Source organism: Ambystoma mexicanum, chromosome 6q, assembly GCF_040938575.1.
Source record: "Ambystoma mexicanum isolate Mex_15411 chromosome 6q, UKY_AmexF1_1, whole genome shotgun sequence".
NCBI classification, from domain to species: Eukaryota; Metazoa; Chordata; class Amphibia; order Caudata; family Ambystomatidae; genus Ambystoma; species Ambystoma mexicanum.
Window position 1 is genome coordinate 1467753788 of NC_090937.1, and position 24264 is coordinate 1467778051.

Below are 24264 nucleotides of genomic sequence, written 5' to 3' on the forward strand. Positions count from 1 at the left end.
TAAGAAGAGTCTTTCAGGGAGCCAGTACAGCCAATGTCAATTGAACAAAAGTCTAGGTGAGCTGAAGCACTTCTTGCAGGTAGGTAAAAAGTCTGGCACAATGGTTTAGAAATCTTTGCAGGAAATTAAATCACTGTATGGTCACAAGCTGGGAGGCTTGTGAGGGGCAATGCTACAAACAACTCTGCAAAAGCAACCAAGACAAGTCTCCACTGAGAGCTAGCAAGGCTACACAACAAGAGGTAAGCAAGCCCTTAGTATTACAGTACCTTTGGTTTGAAGAAATTGGCTCCAGCAGGCTTCTGTTCCAGGTGTAGGTCTGCAGATCCTGTGTTCCTGAGCCTCAGACATGGGGACAAGAAGGGGGAAGTCTGGGGACTCCTGCACTATGAATTGAAGGTCGGCAGCAGCAATGGGCAAACTTCAGATCAGCAGCACTTTGCGGTTTCAGCTTCGCGCGGCTCTCGCAAACAGCACCACCGTGGTTCTCGGATACCTTTATGGACTTCCCTCGCATTTGGGGTCCAGAACTCTGTTGAGGTGGCTAGGGCTTGGTCAGTCCTGCTTCCTGGGAGTCCAGAGGATCTTCCTGGAGCTCGGGCCCAACTTAAAAACGATGGACTTGATCTGGTGTTCCTCACCCTGGCAATCGGTACAGCCAGCTCCGACAGGATGTCCAGACGAGTTCGCTTTGGGATTGATTGTTCCCACCAACTCAAGGGGAGAAGTCGTCCGTTGCAGGGCTTTACCGGCCAAACCAACGATCCAGGAGTCGCAGCAAGTGTCTTCCAAGTTCTTCGGACTCCTTCGTCCAGTGGTCGACTCTGCCTTCCAAGCAAAACACCTCGCCTTTTATTCAAGTTTCTCCCGTTCATTTGAAGACTAGCTGTCACTCACACAGCAGGGTGGCTGTCCTTCAAAGACAGCTAGCCAGCCAATCACCTTTGTGTGCATTCCTGTAACCAAGGGTATTAAGCACAGGGAATTTCGGGCACCGCATTCACTTCCTGCCCTGCCAGACACGCTGGAGCCAGAGGCGGGTTTCAGCAGTGAAACCTGCCAAAGACAAAATAAACAAAAGGACCAAACATGGTTTGGCGCGCAGAGTAAATCTCAAGGATGACCTTGAGAGCAAATCTCAAGAAATGGGCAAAAAAGAAGACTGGGGCCATTTTCACAAAATGGTCACCCATGGGTGCTTTACTGCATCTGCAATTGCAGCCTACGGTAGAAACACACAATGGTAAGAAAAAGTTAACCACTGCCACCAAACATTAATTGTCGAAAGGGAAACATAAAAATGTTGCATGAGAAACTCGACAAAGGGGATACTCCAGCACCCTATTGTAAGATAGTGCGTGCTGGGTCTAGAAAGTTACAATGTAAGTAAAGTCAATTTCACTTCACTGTTCCTGGAAACAGTAGTTAATCCAAGAGAAGGTATTTAAAGCTTGGGGAAATTTGAGAGACTTCCCAGTGCCACTGCACTGAAGGTGCTGTGTGACACAATGTAAAACGATGATGCCTATGGAGTTTGTCAGACTCCAAAACCAAATGAAACACAGTGTTCAGATTAAAGGAAAAATACATGAGAGATTGGGAAAAAGGTCTCACTCTCTCCAGGTTAGAAAGTCCTAAAGTCCAGAAAAAAGTGCTGGGGGTCTCTATGGTAGAAGGGAATTAGCAAATTTCTAAGAACTCTCCCTAATACTAATGACAGTTCTACTGTAGTATCAGTACGACCGCGTACTCGCGTTAAGACAAAGATATACTGTAATTGTATTTAGTTAGCAAAACCACATAAGATCAAGTCTTTTAGGAAGGAGAAAGGTTGATTCATCATACAGTAGCACAGCCTAACGTTCTAGCGACACTTTCTTGGCAAACTAACGCTTTTAATGTCCAATCCCTAACTATATGCAAAAGTCAGTTCGGAGTGGATTCAAAGTCTTAAGAAGCAGTAGAACAGCAAATGTTCCTTAGGATACTTTTAGTCTCTAGGAAAAGATACTTGATGAATTAACACAACGATGGAGACCCTGCAATAGCACTCACTAAAGAGATACGAGCCGGCAGCTTGGGTTAGAGGCAGAGTGGACACCCTGGACCCGCTTCATTCACTCCAACACTCTGGAGCAACTTCTTGGTTCAAGGTAAGCAATACCTTTCATCCCACAGTACCTTTGGTTAGAACAGTGGTCTTCAAACTTTTTATGCCAAGGCCCCCCTGAGCAAAAAATTCATTGTTCGGGTCCCTCCTGCCCCGCTACTCTGAGTTGGTGTTATTTTCTTTTTTGGATAGAGATGGCTGCAGAATGCGTGGTGCCATAATTCTTTTTTTAATAACAAATTTTATTGGATTTTTGTCCTTGCATACAAAAAACATTCAATACACTAACAAACATATAACCATGCATACATATGGACAAGCATTATGAACAGCTACTGTGTGTATATAATAGGAAGAATATTCAAGTACAAAGTCAACTTTGGTACATTCTTGCTAATCACATTCGGGTGATGACAGGTAGTGGCGTTGCGTTTAGGAGCGATGGCAGGGTTGCACACCAGAGTTCATTAGTTCGTACTGTGCGTATTTTATGAAGTTAGTTCCCATTTCCCCCATATTTTATCTGCCTTGCCCGGGCAGCCTCTTGCTTGGTAGACTCGGCGTTCCATTAGGATGATAGCATCTACATCTGTCATCCATTGGTCATAGTGTGGAGTTGTTTCCGAGCCCCACAGTTGTGCGATGTTTCTTTTGGCTATTCCTGTGGAAGTTGACAGCATCAGCTTTTCAAAGCGAGACATTTCCCCTTCCTCTTCAATTCCCAGGAGGAGGAGTTTGGGGTTGGTTGGAATTGGTCGGCCCAAGACTCTTGAGAGTGTTTCACTACATTTTCGGCAAAAGTGTTGGATCCGTGCGCATTGCCATAGGATGTGGTAGAAGGTTCCTTCTTGTTTACATCGTAAGCATTTGGGGTCGGTCGCTTTACCCCAATTGTACAATGCTAGGCGGGGGTAGTATATTCTGTGACGTATTTTCAGTTGGATGAGTCTGATTCTAGCCGAGATTCCAGTGTCTCTGGGATACATCAGGGTCGAAACCCAATCTTCAGATGGTACTGGGCCCACGTCTCTTTCCCATTTCAACTGCAGGCTCGATAGCTCAGTCGTGGCAAACAAGGAGATGGCATTATACATGGTGGATGTGACCTTGCTTTTCACACTGTCTACGACTATGTTTCTTTCTATTGGTGTGCATTCCGGCATGTCTGACAACTGGTCCCTTTGTTCGGTGAGCGCATGTTGTAGCTGTGCATAGTGGTAGTTCTCGGTGGCCGGAAGACCGTATGTGTCTGAAATCTCGGCAAACGGTATGATTTGGTTGTTTACATATATTTGCTTTATGGTTTGTATACCGGCTGTTGCCCAGTTAGGCCATTTGGGGAGTTTACTGAGACCCGTAAGGTGGACATTGTTCCAGATGGGCTGGACTGGAGTAGCTCTATTGGCCCAGCCGATGTGTTTATGTGTTTCTTTCCATATTTGGGCTGTGTGCGCTATTATCGAGTATTCGGGAGGGTGTTTTTTTTGCCGTAGAGACTTTCGATCGGGGACATGTCATGTAGCTATTTCAGCTTGTATATGGGGACATTTCAGGTTGCCATGAAGTATGTCGTTTACCGTCGCCATTTGGGTCGCCCAGTAGTAGACTTGGATGTTCGGGAGTCCTATCCTATTCCCCCCTCCCAGACTGAGCGTTGGAGGGTTTTGAGAGCTATTCTTGGGTGTTTCCCTCCCCATAATAGTTTACGTGTTGTTCTATCTATTTTATGGAATTCCGCAGTGGGGATGTGGAGAATGTACAAGAACCGGGGTAGGGCCAGCATCTTGAAGAACGCTGCTCTGCCTAATAGTGTTAGCGGTAGTGCTTCCCAGTGGACCACATCTTGCGCAAATTTCTTAACTAGTGGGTGTAGGTTTTGGGACACGTAGCTATCTAGTTTATTTGCGAAAATGATGCCTAGGTAACAGAACTGTGTGAGTTCTATTTGGTACGGGGAGCCAAGCGGCGGTATACAGTCTACTCCCTTCACCGGAAAGAGCACGGATTTGGACCAGTTCACCTTGAGGCCGCTGAAGGCTCTGTATTTTATTAATATTTCAGTGACTATAGGGCAGGAGACCGTCAGATCACCTAGGTATACCAGGAGGTCATCTGCATATAGGGATATCTTGTCTTCCCAATCTAAGTTCCACCGAAAACCTGTCCATGTGGTTGAGCCCCGCAGAATGACTGCTAGTGGTTCAATTATTAGTGCGAACAGCATTGCTGAGAGGGGGCACCCTTGCCTGGTGGCCTTTCCCAGCTGGATGTTGCGCGAGGGCCACCCGTTCACTCTCACCTCTGCCAACGGGTTGTTGTAAAGAAGTGGACCCATTTTATGAATGGTTCACCAAAATTCATCTTTCTCATGATTGCCCATAGAGTCTCCCAATATACCGAATCAAAGGCTTTTTCGAAATCTATGGCTAGCAGCGCCATTGACTGTTGTAGGGCGGGTGCTCTCTCTAGTGCCAAATGCAGCCTGCGAATATTCATTCTTATTGATCTTTGAGGCATAAAGCTGCATTGGTCCAGATAGATCAGTGTCATAATGACCGTTTGGAGTCCGTTTGCTAGTATTTTGGCCAGTATTTTGTGGATATATGATTTTAGTGCTCACACTTAATCGCATATATGTACTCCATTTCTCTATATTTTACGCTTAACAATTAACAGTTGGTCCAGGACTGACTATGTGTGATAAGCTGCAAACGCAAGAATGTAAATTATTAACATTCTACGGAGTGGCGAAAACACCAGATGTGTCTTATCTTGGGGTGAAGGATTCATGGTTCATGAACAGTCCAAAGGTGGGAGGGTGAGGAAGGCTGAGTTGCAAGAATGTGAATAACAGGAAAATGAAGACACAACAGATAATGGGGCCTCGCATACGGCTGGCTGGAACTGGAAATAACCGCCTACGTGGCGTACGTGCTGTATATGTACTCCTATGTGAAGATAACTGTATAAAAGGGAAATGTGCAAAGGTTGCGGCGCGGCACTTCGACGACTTGCTTTGCGAGACGTGCGAACTTGCAGCCCATTCGCGAATGCTTGTTTGACAATAAAGTAATGTTTTTTTTCTCTCTCGGCTTTCTGTCTGAGTTTGTAGGGTTCCAATTTACTGATTGTGGTGACGGCGAGAAATCGCACCCCCAATTTTGGTGTCAGGAGTGGGATCCCAAGGAGCGACAGCCCTTCACTGGGTGAGGACCGCCGCGACGGAACCGAGAAGGAATTGATCACGGGGCCCCACTGACTGAATCCGCACCATTGACTGCGACCGACGCGTCATCCTTGTTTGTCCGGCTCCGTCGACGACGGGACAGCAGGCTGTCGCCCTTCGGGTCCAGAACACTCTGGCGGGACCCTAAAAGATAAGTAAAGTGGTTGTGCGTGTGATGAGAATTGACGGTGGTAAGTCCGTCTATATCATGTTGATTAATGATTTAATTGATTGGGCTATGTTCTAAGTAACAGTTGTTTTGAAAGGTCTGTCTGGTAAATAACAGTTTGGATATACCGGTATAATGGGTCAGACGGCTTCCATAGGAAGGGGTATAGGAAAAAGACACTATGCCCCTCTCGAAGGGACTCCGGCTTTTGATATGTTAATCAAACATGGATTGAATTCAACGTTGTTTTTGAAAGAATGGTCAGAATACACAAAAGATTCCATAGAGCATAAGTGGCCAGATACAGGATCCTTTGATTTAGATCGGATTAGTAAAGTAGAAATTGAATTAGCAAAACGGAGGGTTAGACCCGCCCAGTTTGAAGCCATCCGATTGTGGAGAGTAGAAGGAATGCGCAGGCGCAATGCATCAAACAAGCAGAAGGCAAAAGAGTTAAAACGAACAGTAAACCAGAAATTGCATGACTTAGATAAAAAGGAGAGAGATGAAAGGTTTGATCAGGTGGACAGACGCATGTGTAACGCTCACCTGGTTCCCACGGAGGCGCGGCGTCGAAGGCGCAGAACTCTGAAGATGGACAGGAAGGGCCCCTCTATTCTGGCTTCCCTGGCTCGTTGGATACCCTCCTGTACGTGAAAAGGGAGTATTACCAACTGTGGAACAATGCTCAAGCCTCCCACTCCCTTCCAACCCTCCACGATACCTCCTCCACGATTCCCCGTGAAGCCTCACCTTAGGGTTTGGAAGGATGAGCTCTCCATCCTGCTTCTGATGCAGGGGCGCGTTGAAACCCAGTTACTTCACTGGATTGAGGATTGATGGGAGTTCAGGTAAGCTTGACTGTTCAGGTAAGGCGCTGTAAAAGTTCTGTTCAAAAGTTCAAGCTTAATAATAATGTTCGTTGTCTAATTGCAGCAAGCGCTAATGCTTATGTCTTTTTCCCCTTAGGGGCCGGGGTTCGGAGTGCCGGAGATATGGCGCCGACCCGAAGTGAAACAGTTCTGGATGAGCGCTCAGGTAATGTCTTTGCATTCGCTCATTCAATGTCTTTGTCTTTTTTTCCACATAGGGGCCGGGGTCCGGAGATGCCAGGAAGCGGCAGGAGCCGAAATGCAGTGGGAATAATCCAACAGGTAAGACTTAAAAGGAAACTGAGCTTTCCTTATTCCTTTTCTCCCTCTCACCTTTGTTCTTGTCTTTTTTCCTCTAGGCGCCGGGGCGTAGCTGAATCCGGAAGATCGCTGCTGAAGATGGAAGCGCCTTGCAAAGGTGAGTAAAATGCAGCGCTGCAGCGATCGAAACGAAATGCCTTTAAAATGATGTCTTCCTTTTCAGGGCCGTTGGAGAAATGACTCCGGGATGCAGATTTAGCAGGTAAGGGCTTTTCTTCTCCTATTCTCTTCCTTTCTCCCCTTGCAGGTGTTCCAGGGTGCTGGCAGGCGTGGCTGAAGTCAGGATGCAGGAGCTGACACGGTGAGCGTCCAGCTGCTAGGTGCAGAACAACGCGAAGCATGTGTGGCTGTTCGGGTGGGGTTTAAATAGCCTTGGAAGAAGTTCCTGGTATGTATCCTTCCACCAATCAGGTATGTATCCTTCCCCGACCACACCCGGGTGGTGAAGTAGTCCTACAGGTTAAGTAGTCCCATTCAGGCCTCAAGAGGGCCTGGATGAAGCAGCAAGGTCTGCATCAGGTAAGTGTGCACCCAAGCACTTAAACACATATCCTCTTCTATGAGCCTGGCGCCTAAGGCGCCAGGACTGGGGTCCGCTATGAGCCTGCGCAAAGGGCCCCGACTTGGGCCCGCTGAGACTTCCCTGGGGAAAATGATGTCTAAAGATAAGTAAAGTGGTTGTGCGTGTGATGAGAATTGACGGTGGTAAGTCTGTCTATATCATGTTGATTAATGATTTAATTGATTGGGCTATGTTCTAAGTAACAGTTGTTTTGAAAGGTCTGTCTGGTAAATAACAGTTTGGATATACCGGTATAATGGGTCAGACGGCTTCCTTAGGAAGGGGTATAGGAAAAAGACACTATGCCCCTCTCGAAGGGACTCCGGCTTTTGATATGTTAATCAAACATGGATTGAATTCAACGTTGTTTTTGAAAGAATCGTCAGAATACACAAAAGATTCCATAGAGCATAAGTGGCCAGATACAGGATCCTTTGATTTAGATCGGATTAGTAAAGTAGAAATTGAATTAGCAAAACGGAGGGTTAGACCCGCCCAGTTTGAAGCCATCCGATTGTGGAGAGTAGAAGGAATGCGCAGGCGCAATGCATCAAATAAGCAGAAGGCAAAAGAGTTAAAACGAACAGTAAACCAGAAATTGCATGACTTAGATAAAAAGGAGAGAGATGAAAGGTTTGATCAGGTGGACAGACGCAAGATGATTAAACATAGTGGAGGCATGTTTCCTGTCACGCCGGCGCCTCGGTACGAGGACATTGCACAGGGGCTAGAAGCAGAACAGACGACAGCAGACTTGTTATTCCCGGGAGCCTCGGCTCCGCCGGCTGACAGTGTGGGAGTGGGGGTGGAATTCCCAATGAAATATGGAGATACAGAAAGGTACATGGGCCGGACAAGAACCGGACAAGTTAGCAAGTCGAGGGAAGATGAGTTATCAGACATAGTGAGTAATATCTACGGGTTAGAACTAGATGAGAATGTAAAAGAGCAATTAGGCCGATTACTACCGTCAGAGTTCAAGAAGGTAGGTCGGAAAATGTATGAACTGTTCGAGGCAACGAGAAAGGTGAGAGGCAGAACACAACCAGACTTTACTCCAGAGTATCAAGAAGCCGTGCATGTTCTAGATACGGTTTCTACCAATACTGAGTTGTGGGAATGTATGACCAAAATAATCAAAGAAATACAAGACGCCCAAAGAAGATGGCGTAGGGAACAGGAGGCAGATGAACGCATACAAAAGACCAGGCAGAACGAGATTAATGCCGCAGCCTCAGATGCCGCAGACTTAGTTTCTCGATTAACGAAACAAATCCGCGATAAAACAACTGAAGCCCTTTCTAGGGAGGTGGAAAATTGTGGGTGGGCACTCCAGGTGGGGGTTATCACTGAACTCATAGAAAGTTTGACAGATCTCGATGATGGTAGTAAAACCGTTTATGCCAATAGACGGAACAAAACAAACTCTGATTTAGACAAGCGCCTTCATCCAACAAAGGATGTCCAGGTTGATAAGGAAAGAGAGTGGAGGGTAAAGACAATACAGAGTTTATTGAGAGATTATAAAACTTTGGATTACTCGCAGAATTCTAGTATAACAACGCTTGAAGCAAGTATCCCGAAGGGCGGTGAGACTGTGATAGACGCGGGCTCCCAATTAACCATGCGAGAATGTCAACCCACGGTAGACATCAAGGGAGTCACGGTTCGTACTTATGTACACGTTCCCTTAACCCGCATGGAATTAATACAGATTGAAAAAGGCATTCCAGACCCCAGAATTGATCCGGCAGGGTTCTATAAAGAAGTGGGGAAGTTGTTCCGTCCTGATTTATACACAGTAGAAGATGTAGACGCCATAATGACTAGTTTATTACCAGAAGAAATATGGACACCTTTTCGAGCAGTTGATAATGACCGCATTAAGTGGAAAGAGGTAGAGGAAGCTAGTAAAAATAGGAAACTGAATGAGCAATATCCAGCTGCCTTAAAGGGTTATGGCATGAATGTTTTGAAAGCCTTAGAGAAGGTCCTACCCCCGTTCGATGTAAATGTAGAAAAATTAACGGCAGTAATGCAGGGCCCAACTGAAGATGCAGCACAGTATTTCTTGAGGTTTGAGGCTGCTTTCAAAGCTCACAGTGGGTTAGAGATAGCTTCTGAAACAGGTCAGAGATACTTTGTGACAAATTTTCTGGAAGGACTCCATGGATATATTCAGGATAGTATCAGGAAAGCAAAGAGCACATGGATGAACAGTAGTCCACGAGACATATTGGAAATGGCCAGGTATTATGAAAGAGGGGAAAAGGTTAAGGGGTTACAAAGGAGTAAGCAAGACAGAGATCTAAAAACAAAAGTGTTGATGCAGCAGTTACAGCAAGGGGCATCGGGTAAGTTTAATTATAATACCAATGCTCCCTCCCAGACCTACCACAGTATGACAGGAAACCAGTTTAGGGGAACTGCACCAGGGACAGTCCCATACGCTAGAAGGGATGGTCTACCCCAGGACGTGTGTGCCTTTTGCAAGAAACAGGGACATTGGAAAGCTCAATGTCCCCAAAGTGGAGCAAGAGGAAGGGGAGTGCGTCAAGGTCCTCAGCCGACCTTTAACTCCGGCAATAGAAACAACGGGTCAGGTGACCAAAACAATAGGATTTACAAATCCCCGCAACCCAATGCCTTTGACGAACAGGCCAGAAACGATGCCCCTTGGCCAGCTCCGCCACCCCCAAATTTGTTTTACCAACCCAGACAGACGAGCCAAGTACAGGGTGTGTGTGTGGGTGATGATTGCAGGGACGAGATATATTACAATGATGACTTTCAGGACAACACAAGTGGAATGTCCTGAAGAGGCCGGAATGAGACAGCGGGAGTGGTACATGTCCCTATTGATCAAAAGGGTCCCTATGCCTCTGTTCTGATAGGACCCCATAATAATTTGAAATGCCTGGTAGACACAGGAGCTGGTAACAGTTCCGTGAATATCAGGGCCGTCCCCGCTGTCCCATTGTCGGATAAGAACAAGGTATCTGTTGGATTTGGGGGCAATCCAATCACGACTCCCGTAAGCGAAGTAGTGGAGGCCGAAATACATGGAGTAAAATGGGAGAATGGGTGGCTATTGACTGATCACTGCCCCGAAAACCTGTTAGGAATTGATGCGCTAAAAGCTTTATATGCTACAATATACTGTTCCCCACAAGGTGTGCGAATGACCATTAGCCAACCTATGGGTATGATAGGGGTCATACAGGATATACCCCCAGAATTGCAGGATATCCCAAATGAATTATGGGCCACCCATGGTAGTGATGTAGGGGTCCTAGATGTATCCCCAATAGTGATAAAATTGAAACCAGACGTAAGATTGCCCAGGATAAGACAATATCGCATCTCACATGAGGGTGAACAAGCGCTGTACCAAATAGTTCAAGACATGATAAAATTGGGAGTGATTGAACCAACTAATGATAGCCCATGCAACTCCCCGATCCTTCCTGTCCATAAAAAGGGTGCGGAGGCTCTGCCCTATCGTTTCGTTATTGATCTAAGAGAAATAAACAAAATAGTTGAACCACGCTATCCAGTTGTCCCTAATATTGCAAGTGTTCTCACTCTGATCCCCTCCACTGCAAAATGGTTTTCAGTAATAGATTTAAAGAATGCTTTCTTTAGCATACCCATCGCTGAGGAGAGTAGATATCTATTTAGCTTCACGCTACGAGACAGACAATACCGTTTCACCAGGGCCCCGCAGGGGTATACTGAGAGTCCGGCCATATTTAGTCAAGCTTTGAAAACACAAATGGATGATTTAATGTTACCCGTTAACACCGCATTGGTTCAATATGTTGATGATTTACTATTGTGTGCTGACACAAAAGAGGAATGTCACCAGGTGACCCGACTGGTGTTATTGCACCTGGCTAAAAATAAGCATAAGGTGTCTTTGGCAAAGATGCAATATGTTAAACAAAAGGTCCACTATCTAGGGTTCCAGTTATCTGCAGAGGGGCGGACTTTGTCCACTGACAGGATTGCCCTAATCCAGTCTATAACAGGCCCCAAGACCGCGAAAGAGCTCCGGAGGGTGGTGGGAATCCTATCATACTGTAGACATTGGATCCCAGAATTCTCTGTGATGATCAAACCATTACTAGCCACCTTGAAAGAGACACAGGGAGATGACCCAATACAATGGACAGAGGAACTAGAGAATGCCCTGACTTCAATAAAAGACGTACTATGTCATGCCCCGGCCCTCGGCACACCCAATTATGCTAAGAAATTTATCTTATTTGTAGATGAACAGAAGGGTTGTGCTGTTTCAGTCTTAACTCAAGAACAAGGGGGAAGACAGAGACCCTGTGCATATTTTTCCACTTCTTTAGATTCGGTGGCGAAGGGTCTACCACCATGCATGAGAGCAGTCGCAGCGGCAGCAGCCGCACTCAGACAAAGTGCCGGGATAGTGCTGGGAAGCGAGGTTATAGTAAAAGTTCCCCATGCAGTAGATGTCTTGTTGAACAAAGTACATACGCAACACCTCACAACAGCTAGACTCACACAATATGAGATGATCCTTTTTGCAAGTAATGTAAAATTAGAACGATGTAATACCCTGAACCCGGCCACATTACTGCCCCTACCTGAAACGCCTAACGATATCACACATGACTGCATAATACACACTGAAGAACACACGAAAGGGAGGACAGATTTATGTGATATTCCACTCCCAGATGCTGAGGTATCTTGTTTTGTGATGGTTCATGTTTCAAGCTGCCGAACGGGGAGTCGGTAGCAGGCTATGCTGTGACTACAGGGGAACGGTTGATCGAGAAGGGGAAAGTACAGGAGAAATCAGCACAGGCAGCCGAATTGGTAGCTCTAACTAGAGCTCTTGTATTAAGTAGCGGTATGAAGGTAACAATATACACTGATTCTGCATATGCCCATGGAGTGGTTTCTAATTTTGCCCGATTGTGGGGAGAACGGGGGTTTTTGACCTCCCAGGGGGAAACCATAAAACATGCACGTTTGATCGCCCAATTGTTACAAGCACTGACTCTACCTGCTAAAGTTGCCATAGTGAAATGCACAGCACATTCGAGAATACAAGATTATGTCACACAGGGTAATGCTTTAGCCGACAAAATGGCGAAATCGATAGCCACAAGGAATTCCAGGTGGGAGAGCAGACAACTCATTGTAGGGGGAGATGTAACTCAGGAAGGAATGAAGCAACGCATAAAAGAAATACAAGCTGATGCTACCGTTGAGGAGAAACAAACTTGGCACAAGGATGAACAATTTAAAGAGACAGTAGATGGCCTATGGATGCATGTACCCACAGACACTTGGGTGTTACCTGATGCCTATTTACCCATTATTGTGAGTGTAACTCATGGTCCCTCTCATGTCAATGCCCGAACTATGGAGGAAGTACTATGTACTGTTTGGTATAACAAAAGGCTGGGGATGTATTGCCGTCAATGGGCAAAACAATGTGAAATATGTGTTCTGTATAACGTGGGTAAAGGAGTACCAGCTCCAGCAGGCCATAGCAAATTGCCAACGTGTCCCTTTGAAGTGGTGTATATGGATTTTATTAAGCTTGAACCTGTAAACAAGCACTCCTATTGTCTGGTGATGTGGTTTTTCAGGATGGGTGGAGGCTTACCCCTTACGAGACAATAGTGCCACATCCACTGCACGATGTATACTGAAGTACTGGGTGCCGTTGTACACGGTTCCCAGATTTCTCTGGTCTGACAATGGGACTCATTTCACCGGTGAGGTTGTAAATAAGGTCTGTAAGGCCCTTGGTATTGACCAACACTTCCATGCAGTTTTTCATCCCCAATCAGCTGGGATAATCGAAGGGACAAACAAGGTGTTAAAGAATAAACTGGCTAAGATTTGTGCCAAAACAGGCCTAAAGTGGCCTGATGCTTTACCCATCGCTTTGTTAAATAAGCGCACCATGCCTAAACGGACACATGGGTTGTCCCCGTTCGAGATCGTTATGGGCCGACCGCCAAGTGTCGGCACACCTATGTCGCCTGCTAAATTATCTGACCAAACATGGCCTGCCTTGCAACAATATTGTATTGGTTTAACTAATAGATTGATTTCTATTAATGCGCAGGTAAAGGTTGCGGCGCGGCACTTCGACGACTTGCTTTGCAAGACGTGCGAACTTGCAGCCCATTCGCGAATGCTTGTTTGACAATAAAGTAATGTTTTTTTTCTCTCTCGGCTTTCTGTCTGAGTTTGTAGGGTTCCAATTTACTGATTGTGGTGACGGCGAGAAATCGCACCCCCAATTTTGGTGTCAGAAGTGGGACCGCTTCCTTTGGTGGGGGCAGGACACGATGTGCAACCCGGAGACTGGGTTGTAATAAAGGCATTCGATCGTACCAGTGGACTACAACCCAGGTGGAAGGGGCCTTTCCAGGTGCTCCTGGCAACACAGACAGCGGTTAAAGTTGATGGTAAGCCCCATTGGTACCACGCAAACCACATCAAGAAGACACAACCGCTACTCTCCACTCCAACCACTAAGCCTGGTCTCCTGCAGCATGATGATACACCACTAGTTTCTGCTACCGACAGATGTGTCCATCATCTCCGATCTCGTGACGTGTTTGTGCCAAGCAGCGTGTAAGGACACTATTTTGAACTTTGACCATTAGGGAGACAAACTTTTCTGGACTCTCTTATTGGTTTTAGCAGAATTCTGCCTTACTGAAGTCGACGGGCTTGTAGCTTGAAGGGCCTCCGGCGATCCCCTCCTGGGACAGGCACAACGAGACGTGGGACAGATCGGCTATAGGCTACCAGTGAGGCTCGTGCATTTAGTGTACAAAGACACTGGGCTTTAAATAGTTTCTTTGTGGAGGTTGGCCACACAGTTTGCTAGGTGCACCAATCTATTGCTGAGCACTACTGCCGCTAAAACAAGATATTAGAAATGGAGGCGGAGCAGGGAGACATAAGAAGTAAGGTAAGAGTTGACAGGTATGCTTGCACAACAAAGGAAAAGAGCATATTATGTATCATAACTATTGTAATAATGACGGGCTTTGCAATATTCTTTTGGTATCTGGAGCATCCTACGATGTTCAAAATGAAGAATCTGCTCTTAGACACTAGCCACCCGAATATTACAGATGCTGAATATGTAAATAGTGGACATCGTCACTTACATGACCATTTTGAAGAGGATGAATATATGAAAAATACCTATATCAAATTGATGAATGCCACTCAGAAGGCCTTGAATGTATCGAATTGTTGGATATGTACTCACATGCCCAGACATGGTGGGGAAGGGCTACCTGTGTATGCGATACCTATTTCCGAACATGAGGGTTGTCTTATATTACACATGAGGTTGTGGTGTGCTGAAAATTTTTTGCCAGCCGGTAACCCCTGTTATGAAATAGAAAGAGTGAACTTAACATTAGGAATACATGGGATGAAGGGTATGGTTGCGAAGGGTATCTCATTAGCACCTACAATGGTCCGGATAGTAGTAGAACCGCCTCCGCCCATTACAGTAACTAGAGAATTGCTGAGGAAGGGAGTTTGCTTCTCTAGAAATACGCTAGGAAGGTCCAGGGATAAAGGTTGTGCGTACACACTGAATTTTGACAATTATACGAAGGGCTTCCTCCAAGTTGAAGGCCATGCCTATATTTGTGACAAAAAGGCTTATTTATGGTTGGCTGGGAATTTCTCTGGCACTTGTTATATTGCCCAAATCATTCCCGCAGCTATGATTTATAGCACAGAATACCTTCATGGTAAAATAACGGTGAGGAATAAACGGGATACGGAAACACTAGTGCACCCAATTCCTGAGTATAAAAGCACTGACCTGGATAACTTCATGGATGTTGTAAAAGCTATTATGCCACCTGTAGGTACATTTTTCAATAGTAGAGAAATTAGGCAACTGAGCAAAGCGGTTGAGTACATGATCGAGGAGACGGCTGACATATTGACCAACCTTACCTACGAGGTAAAGGCAATAAGGTTGATGACTATCCAGAACAGATATGTTCTTGACATTTTGACCGCTGAGCGTGGTGGAGTTTGCTCTTTGGTGGGAAGCAAATGTTGTTTATTTATTCCTGAGAACAGTGGGGGCATCCTTGAGGGTATTTCTAGATTGCATGGTATTGCCCGCTCTATCCACTACAATGAAGGAACTGGCGACAGCTGGTGGATGAAATTACTACAAGATTTGGGCTGGAGACTGTTGACCCCCCTCCTTGTTTTAGCCGCGATCGTAGTTGGATTTTGCCTTTGCATTCAATGTTTCCCCATGTGCTTGTCATGCTGTATAACATGTTTTTCCTCTGTGAGTGCTTCTGTTTCCAAGGCCATGAAGCCTAAGCCGTTCCGTAGGGTGGAGATCCCTCCGGACATGGGTGGTCTAGAACGGATAGAATTGTTCAATACTGTCACATGAGCTTATGCTGTCTATACTCAAAGTGTGAGAAAAGGGCGGATTGTGGATATATGATTTTAGTGCTCACACTTAATCGCATATATGTACTCCATTTCTCTATATTTTACGCTTAACAATTAACAGTTGGTCCAGGACTGACTATGTGTGATAAGCTGCAAACGCAAGAATGTAAATTATTAACATTCTACGGAGTGGCGAAAACACCAGATGTGTCTTATCTTGGGGTGAAGGATTCATGGTTCATGAACAGTCCAAAGGTGGGAGGGTGAGGAAGGCGGAGTTGCAAGAATGTGAATAACAGGAAAATGAAGACACAACAGATAATGGGGCCTCGCATACGGCTGGCTGGAACTGGAAATAACCGCCTACGTGGCGTACGTGCTGTATATCTACTCCTATGTGAAGATAACTGTATAAAAGGGAAATGTGCAATGGTTGCGGCGCGGCACTTCGACGACTTGCTTTGCGAGACGTGCGAACTTGCAGCCCATTCGCGAATGCTTGTTTGACAATAAAGTAATGTATTTTGGTGTCAGAAGTGGGATCCCAAGGAGCGACAGCCCTTCACTGGGTGAGGACCGCCGCGACGGAACCGGAGAAGGAATTGATCACGGGGCCCCACTGACTGAATCCGCACCATTGACTGCGACCGACGCGTCATCCTTGTTTGTCCGGCTCCGGCGACGACGGGACAGCAGGCTGTCGCCCTTCGGGTCCAGAACACTCTGGCGGGACCCTAAAAGATAAGTAAAGTGGTTGTGCGTGTGATGAGAATTGACGGTGGTAAGTCCGTCTATATCATGTTGATTAATGATTTAATTGATTGGGCTATGTTCTAAGTAACAGTTGTTTTGAAAGGTCTGTCTGGTAAATAACAGTTTGGATATACCGGTATAATGGGTCAGACGGCTTCCTTAGGAAGGGGTATAGGAAAAAGACACTATGCCCCTCTCGAAGGGACTCCGGCTTTTGATATGTTAATAAAAAAAACGTGGATTGAATTCAACGTTGTTTTTGAAAGAATGGTCAGAATACACGAAAGATTCCATAGAGCATAAGTGGCCAGATACAGGATCCTTTGATTTAGATCGGATTAGTAAAGTAGAAATTGAATTAGCAAAACGGAGGGTTAGACCCGCCCAGTTTGAAGCCATCCGATTGTGGAGAGTAGAAGGAATGCGCAGGCGCAATGCATCAAATAAGCAGAAGGCAAAAGAGTTAAAACGAACAGTAAACCAGAAATTGCATGACTTAGATAAAAAGGAGAGAGATGAAAGGTTTGATCAGGTGGACAGACGCATGATGATTAAAAAAAAAGTGGAGGCATGTTTCCTGTCACGCCGGCGCCTCGGTACGAGGACATTGCACAGGGGTTAGAAGCAGAACAGACGACAGCAGACTTGTTATTCCCGGGAGCCTCGGCTCCGCTGGCTGACAGTGTGGGAGTGGGGGTGGAATTCCCAATGAAATATGGAGATACAGAAAGGTACATGGGCCGGACAAGAACCGGACAAGTTAGCAAGTCGAGGGAAGATGAGTTATCAGACATAGTGAGTAATATCTACGGGTTAGAACTAGATGAGAATGTAAAAGAGCAATTAGGCCGATTACTACCGTCAGAGTTCAAGAAGGTAGGTCGGAAAATGTATGAACTGTTCGAGGCAACGAGAAAGGTGAGAGGCAGAACACAACCAGACTTTACTCCAGAGTATCAAGAAGCCGTGCATGTTCTAGATACGGTTTCTACCAATACTGAGTTGTGGGAATGTATGACCAAAATAATCAAAGAAATACAAGACACCCAAAGAAGATGGCGTAGGGAACAGGAGGCAGATGAACGCATACAAAAGACCAGGCAGAACGAGATTAATGCCGCAGCCTCAGATGCCGCAGACTTAGTTTCTCGATTAACGAAACAAATGCGCGATAAAACAACTGAAGCCCTTTCTAGGGAGGTGGAAAATTGTGGGTGGGCACTCCAGGTGGGGGTTATCACTGAACTCATAGAAAGTTTGACAGATCTCGATGATGGTAGTAAAACCGTTTATGCCAATAGACGGAACAAAACTAAGTCTGATTTAGACAAGCGCCTTCATCCAACAAAGGATGTCCAGGTTGATAAGGAAAGAGAGTGGAGGGTAAAGACAATACAGAGTTTATTGAGAGATTATAAAACTTTGGATTACTCGCAGAATTCTAGTATAACAACGCTTGAAGCAAGTATCCCGAAGGGCGGTGAGACTGTGATAGACGCGGGCTCCCAATTCCCCATGCGAGAATGTCAACCCACGGTAGACATCAAGGGAGTCACGGTTCGTACTTATGTACACGTTCCCTTAACCCGCATGGAATTAATACAGATTGCAAAAGGCATTCCAGACCCCAGAATTGATCCAGCAGGGTTCTATAAAGAAGTGGGAAAGTTGTTCCGTCCTGATTTATACACAGTAGAAGATGTAGACGCCATAATGACTAGTTTATTACCAGAAGAAATATGGACACCTTTTCGAGCAGTTGATAATGACCGCATTAAGTGGAAAGAGGTAGAGGAAGCTAGTAAAAATAGGAAACTGAATGAGCAATATCCAGCTGCCTTAAAGGGTTATGGCATGAACGTTTTGAAAGCCTTAGAGAAGGTCCTACCCCCGTTCGATGTAAATGTAGAAAAATTAACGGCAGTAATGCAGGGCCCAACTGAAGATGCAGCACAGTATTTCTTGAGGTTTGAGGCTGCTTTCAAAGCTCACAGTGGGTTAGAGATAGCTTCTGAAACAGGTCAGAGATAATTTTTGACTAATTATCTGGAAGGACTCCATGGATATATTCAGGATAGTATCAGGAAAGCACAGAGCACATGGATGAACAGTAGTCCACGAGACATATTGGAAATGGCCAGGTATTATGAAAGAGGGGAAAAGGTTAAGGGGTTACAAAGGAGTAAGCAAGACAGAGATCTAAAAACAAAAGTGTTGATGCAGCAGTTACAGCAAGGGGCATCGGGTAAGTTTAATTATAATACCAATGCTCCCTCCCAGACCTACCACAGTATGCCAGGAAACCAGTTTAGGGGAACTGCACCAGGGACAGTCCCATACGCTAGAAGGGATGGTCTACCCCAGGACGTGTGTGCCTTTTGCAAGAAACAGGGACATTGGAAAGCTCAATGTCCCCAAAGTGGAGCAAGAGGAAGGGGAGTGCGTCAAGGTCCTCAGCCGACCTTTAACTCCGGCAATAGAAACAACGGGTCAGGTGACCAAAACAATAGGATTTACAAATCCCCGCAACCCAATGCCTTTGACGAACAGGCCAGAAACGATGCCCCTTGGCCAGCTCCGCCACCCCCAAATTTGTTTTACCAACCCAGACAGACGAGCCAAGTACAGGGTGTGTGTGTGTGGGTGACGATTGCAGGGACGAGATATATTACAATGATGACTTTCAGGACAACACAAGTGGAATGTCCTGAAGAGGCCGGAATGAGACGGCGGGAGTGGTACATGTCCCTATTGATCAAAAGGGTCCCTATGCCTCTGTTCGGATAGGACCCCATAATAATTTGAAATGCCTGGTAGACACAGGAGCTGGTAACAGTTCCGTGAATATCAGGGCCGTCCCCGCTGTCCCACTGTCGGATAAGAACAAGGTATCTGTTGGATTTGGGGGCAATCCAATCACGACTCCCGTAAGCGAAGTAGTGGAGGCCGAAATACATGGAGTAAAATGGGAGAATGGGTGGCTATTGACTGATCACTGCCCCGAAAACCTGTTAGGAATTGATGCGCTAAAAGCTTTATATGCTACAATATACTGTTCCCCGCAAGGTGTGCGAATGACCATTAGCCAACCTATGGGTATGATAGGGGTCATACAGGATATACCCCCAGAATTGCAGGATATCCCAAATGAATTATGGGCCACCCATGGTAGTGATGTAGGGGTCCTAGATGTATCCCCAATAGTGATAAAATTGAAACCAGACGTAAGATTGCCCAGGATAAGACAATATCGCATCTCACATGAGGGTGAACAAGCGCTGTACCAAATAGTTCAAGACATGATAAAATTGGGAGTGATTGAACCAACTAATGATAGCCCATGAAACTCCCCGATCCTTCCTGTCCATACAAAGGGTGCGGAGGCTCTGCCCTATCGTTTTGTTATTGATCTAAGAGAAATAAACAAAATAGTTGAACCACGCTATCCAGTTGTCCCTAATATTGCAAGTGTTCTCACTGTGATCCCCTCCACTGCAAAATGGTTTTCAGTAATAGATTTAAAGAATGCTTTCTTTAGCAAACCCATCGCTGAGGAGAGTAGATATCTATTTAGCTTCACGCTACGAGACAGACAATACCGTTTCACCAGGGCCCCGCAGGGGTATACTGAGAGTCCGGCCATATTTAGTAAAGCTTTGAAAACACAAATGGATGATTTAATGTTACCCGTTAACACCGCATTGGTTCAATATGTTGATGATTTACTATTGTGTGCTGACACAAAAGAGGAATGTCACCAGGTGACCCGACTGGTGTTATTGCACCTGGCTAAAAATAAGCATAAGGTGTCTTTGGCAAAGATGCAATATGTTAAACAAAAGGTCCACTATCTAGGGTTCCAGTTATCTGCAGAGGGGCGGACTTTGTCCACTGACAGGATTGCCCTAATCCAGTCTATAACAGGCCCCAAGACCGCGAAAGAGCTCCGGAGGGTGGTGGGAATCCTATCATACTGTAGACATTGGATCCCAGAATTCTCTGTGATGATCAAACCATTACTAGCCACCTTGAAAGAGACACAGGGAGATGACCCAATACAATGGACAGAGGAACTAGAGAATGCCCTGACTTCAATAAAAGACGTACTATGTCATGCCCCGGCCCTCGGCACACCCAATTATGCTAAGAAATTTATCTTATTTGTAGATGAACAGAAGGGTTGTGCTGTTTCAGTCTTAACTCAAGAACAAGGGGGAAGACAGAGACCCTGTGCATATTTTTCCACTTCTTTAGATTCGGTGGCGAATGGTCTACCACCATGCATGAGAGCAGTCGCAGCGGCAGCAGCCGCACTCAGACAAAGTGCCGGGATAGTGCTGGGAAGCGAGGTTATAGTAAAAGGTCCCCATGCAGTAGATGTCTTGTTGAACAAAGTACATACGCAACACCTCACAACAGCTAGACTCACACAATATGAGATGATCCTTTTTGCAAGTAATGTAAAATTAGAACGATGTAATACCCTGAACCCGGCCACATTACTGCCCCTACCTGAAACGCCTAACGATATCACACATGACTGCATAATACACACTGAAGAACACACGAAAGGGAGGACAGATTTATGTGATATTCCACTCCCAGATGCTGATGGTATCTTGTTTTGTGATGGTTCATGCTTTGCTGTTGATTAGTGATATGGGCCTGTAGGAGCTGCACTCGTCTGGGGGCTTGCCTTTTTTCGGGATCACTATTATTGGAGCTTTGCGGAGGTCTTGCGGGGGCACACCCTCTATTAGGGAGTGTTCGAACAGGTTGAGAAGGTGGGTGGAAATATCTAGATGGCTTAGTTTTTTCCAAATGGCGAGTGGGAAACCGTTGGGGCCTGGGATCTTGCCTGCTTGGAGTTGGGGGATGGCTGTTGAAATTTCCTCCTCTGTTATTTTGTTATCTAACATGTTGGCGAGTGTTGGGAGATCGGCGCTATCCAGTATGGAGCTGTCTGCTGTGCCACTGGGAGGCGCATAGAGTTCTTCGTAGAAGTCAGCAAAACTTTCTGCTATTTCTGCATCGGAGGAGACTATTTCTGCATTCCTTGTCCTAATATTCTTTACCTTCTGTTGTCCCTCATCACGTCTTTCCAGCCATGCAAGCAGCTTGCCAGCTTTTCCCCCCGTTTCGTATAGGCGTGCTTTCATGGCACTGTGTGCTTTTTGGGCGCAATCTAGAGACAGGTTATGTAGCTTTTTCTGCGCCAGCATTAGGGCTCTGCTTGTCTGGGGCGTGTCACTGTTGATGTGCTCTGTTTCTTTGTCCACAACTTCTCTTTCAGCTTCTATGATCAGTTCACGTTGTGCTTTTTTCTTGGCTGATATCCACGAGATGATCTCGCCTCTCAGGACTGGTTTGTATGCTTCCCATAGTATAGTGGGGTCATCCACCGAGCCTGTATTTAGATCGAAGTAGTTGGAGGTGGCTGCCTCTATTTTCTCTTGTAGGTCTGGGAACCCTTGGTAGTAGGAGTTAAGTCGCCAAGTGGGAAGGGGACGCGGCCTCTCCATTTCCAGTTTAAGTAATAGTGGAGAGTGGTCAGATATGCCTCGTGGGAGGAAGGATGTGTTGCAAGCTTTGTAGATAGTCTGATATGGTAGGAAAAAATAGTCTATTCTGGACATTGAGGCATGCGCCCCTGAGTGGAAGGAATATTCACGTTTCTCCCCATGTAGGTCTCGCCACGTATCCCGGAGCCCTAGTGCGGACACAAAAGCGGCAAGTTTGGTGATGGTGGCAGGGTTTCTGGTCCTCAAATGCGTGCAATCTGAGGCATTGTCCATTACTTCGTTAAAGTCCCCTCCTATCACACATGTGTCTGCCATACTTGTTGTCAGGATGGGGGTAATGTCGGCTTGCAGAGTATTAAGGAGGGCTGGTAGGGAATATTTGGTTCCGGAGTGTTGTCTGAATTTGTACATAGCGACCACTGCTGTCTTGTATTATGTGTTTGGTCTCCAGTGGTAGCCTTTTGTGGATCAGTATTCGCACTCCTCTCGCCCCCATGGAGAAACCCGCATGTACCGCTATGCGGTAGTTGGATCTTTGGAATAATTTGCATGTGGTTCCCGCCAGGTGCGTTTCTGTTAGGAGGGCTATGTCTGGGGAGTGCCCGTTTATGTGCTGCAGTACCAGTCTTCTTTTGATGCTGGATCCCAGCCCATTCACATTCCATGTAAGGAGCGTTAGGCGCTTGTTGTTTGAAGCCGTCTCAGGTGCCATCAGGTGTTTGGCTGTTAGGTTCCCGGATGTGTTCCATAGGTTGTAGTTGTGCTGATGTTAACAAGGCATGCTGTATTACGGCGATTGCCTCATTTAATATGCTCATAGTGCCATCGTATGCTAAACATTGAATGAAAACATTATTCCAAACTACCCTCTCCCCATACTTCACCCATAACTGAAGCATCTGTCGGCCCAACATAAACTTATAAACAGTTAAACCTTAGCTCGCATATGCCTGCTCCGTCTCAGCCGGGCTCTACAGACTGGATACAGCTTGGGGCTGGGCAGTATAGCACCTTTGTTTGGTACTATGAGTTTGTTTCGTCATCTAGGGGGCGGCTGCTAGTTGGCCACCAGCCTTAATATGCCTTGTGATTTGGGTTACAGTGCGGAGCATGAGCTCCCTTGCTTTTCACGTACAGTGATATCTTTGTCTTGGGTGACATTGCATCCTGTTATTAGTTTCCTTGTTGCGGGATCTCAACTTGTGGGTGTTGCTGGGGTTCCAGGTCTGGTGGTCGCTCAGGGTGTGGTCTGTTGCGTTCCCTTCTCTTCTTCACCCTCGACGCTCCATTATGAAAAAATGTTTGTTGGGCAGGGAAGATTAGTCCATATTTGACTCCCATTGAGTGCAGGCATTTTTTGAGTGGGTCAAAGGCTTGGCGCGCTTTCTGCACCTCTCTGGTGAAGTCAGGGAAGAAAGCGATTTTGGATACATTGTAAATGGACTGTCCCTTTCGATTTTGCCAGCTGTAGCACAGTGTCTCTATCCCTGTAGTTTAGGAATCTTGCAATGACTGTGCGCGGCAGTGTGCCGGGTGTAGCTTTGCCGGTTGGTATGCGGTGCGCCCGCTCAATGGAGAAAAACCTGGAGAAGGACTCTGCATCATATGTGCTTGTAAGCCATTCTTCAAGAAATAGTTCCATGCAGGCCCCTTTTGCTTTCTCAGGGAGGCCGAGTATGCGAATGTTGTTTCGCCGAGATCGGTCCTCGCTGTCATCCACTCTTGATTTAAGGATCTTGATCCGAGCTAGCATGCCGGACATTTGACAGTTTACCCCTCGTATGGTGTCTTCAGTCTCCGAGATTCGTGCCTCTGCTTCTCCCGTGGATGAGGTTAGCTTTTGGAGGTGTGCCTTAAAAGGGACACGTCCGCGCCAATACTGTCCATCTTCTTCTCCATCGATGTTCTGGAGCTGGCAATGGCACTCATGTCCCTAAGGGAGATGTCATCTTCTATGCAGTCCGCTTCCGTTGATGACAGCCGCTCAGGGGAGCGAGACATGGATGTGGTTGCATATTGTTCAATTCTGCTTTGTGTCAAGGTTTTCCTGGGTTTGTCTTTCCCCATTTTGCTTATTTGGCAAGGCGACGCTGGAAGTGAGTGCCTTGTTTGGAGGGGGGAGGTAATGACAACTTGGATAAGCAGCTGTTTCCGAGACGATGGGGGTAATTAACCCTGGGTCTTATTGCAGTGTGGCTAGTGATCTTATGGATCTACATTAGGCATATCTCCAATACTTCACTTCCGCCTTGTTCGAGGGGTGACCACTGGCCGG

General features: G+C 46.2%; 1 protein-coding gene across 1 annotated transcript in view; it reads right to left on the reverse strand.

The window, feature by feature from the left end:
- The window catches only part of POLR1A (RNA polymerase I subunit A), a 1786762-nt gene that overhangs the window by 1403778 nt on the left and 358720 nt on the right, over nt 1-24264 (reverse strand). The gene's annotated exons all lie outside the window — the stretch shown is intronic.